General features: G+C 38.6%; 1 protein-coding gene across 9 annotated transcripts in view; it reads right to left on the bottom strand.

The window, feature by feature from the left end:
• Window positions 1–1,040, bottom strand: part of Foxn2 (forkhead box N2) — a 43,011-nt gene that overhangs the window by 32,352 nt on the left and 9,619 nt on the right. For 2 of the 9 annotated variants that reach the window (XM_029471332.1, XM_029471339.1), the window contains exon 2: window positions 325–331. The exons of the other annotated variants lie outside the window; for them this stretch is intronic. The gene's annotated coding sequence lies outside the window, so the exon portion shown is untranslated. The remainder of the gene's footprint in view (window positions 1–324; window positions 332–1,040) is intronic. 9 annotated transcript variants of the gene reach the window in all.

Below are 1,040 nucleotides of genomic sequence, written 5' to 3'. Positions count from 1 at the left end.
AGAAATCTAGAAAAAGGGGTTGTTTTTACTTATTGATACCATTCTCAGTAACAAAAGAAGATAAAGCAACAAATACAATATATCGTCTAATGAAAATGTACAGAATTATATTCACTTAGATTCAACTCCTTAGAATCTACTGTCCTCTATCAGAATTTTTATCAAGTTACACACAAAAAAAATCCATCTATTATCAAGATCCTTCTGGCTGGGTTTAATCCCAGCACTCAGTAGGCAGAGGCTGAAGGATCTGAGTTCAAGCTCTCCTGACCATTCTGCCCCCCTCTCTTCCCCTCCTCTCCAGCACCCTGCCTGCCTGAATACTGCCATGCTCCCTGTCAGGATGCCATGATGCTAAAGGACCTCTGAAACTGTACCGTAAGCCCCCAAGTAAATGATGTCTCTCATAAGAGTAGCCTTTGTTATTACAGTGCATCCTCATAGAACAGAACAATTAATGAGATAGGGACCATTAGATATCCCAGCTTTTACTAGGGTTTTAACATATTTTTTAAAGTTCTCCATTATAAATAGTGCCCATTCCATAACACCCAATTCTGAAGGCTAGAAGACAGATTTAAAATCTCAAATGTAAGGGCTGAAGAGATAGTTCAATGATTGCAAGCACTGACTGCTCCTGCAGAGGACTGAATTTGTATCACAGCACCTACATGTCACCCAACAAGGAAAGTGAATCTTTCTATTTTTAGGTTGCAAACAAAACAATTTGAAAACATTCACTATTATCTAAATCATGGGATTAATTTATTCTAATTTTGTTTGCCTTTTTTTTTTTTTTTTTTTTTTACCTAGACCATTAAAACTACAATATATTGAAATGGAAACTCCAACACATAGGAACTCTGATATGTCCCTGTACTGGCTGGTTTTATAAGTCAACTTGACACAGGCCGGAGTTATCACAGAGAAAGGAGCTTTAGTTGAGGAAATGCCTCCATGAGATCCAGCTGTAAGGCATTTTCTCAATTAGTGATCAAGGGGGAAAGGCCCCTTGTGGGTGGGACCTCTCTGGGCTGGTA

Source organism: Mus caroli, chromosome 17, assembly GCF_900094665.2.
Source record: "Mus caroli chromosome 17, CAROLI_EIJ_v1.1, whole genome shotgun sequence".
In the NCBI taxonomy this organism is placed as follows: Eukaryota; Metazoa; Chordata; class Mammalia; order Rodentia; family Muridae; genus Mus; species Mus caroli.
Note: the sequence above shows the minus strand (reverse complement) of the source record. Positions and strands in the feature narration are given on the sequence as shown.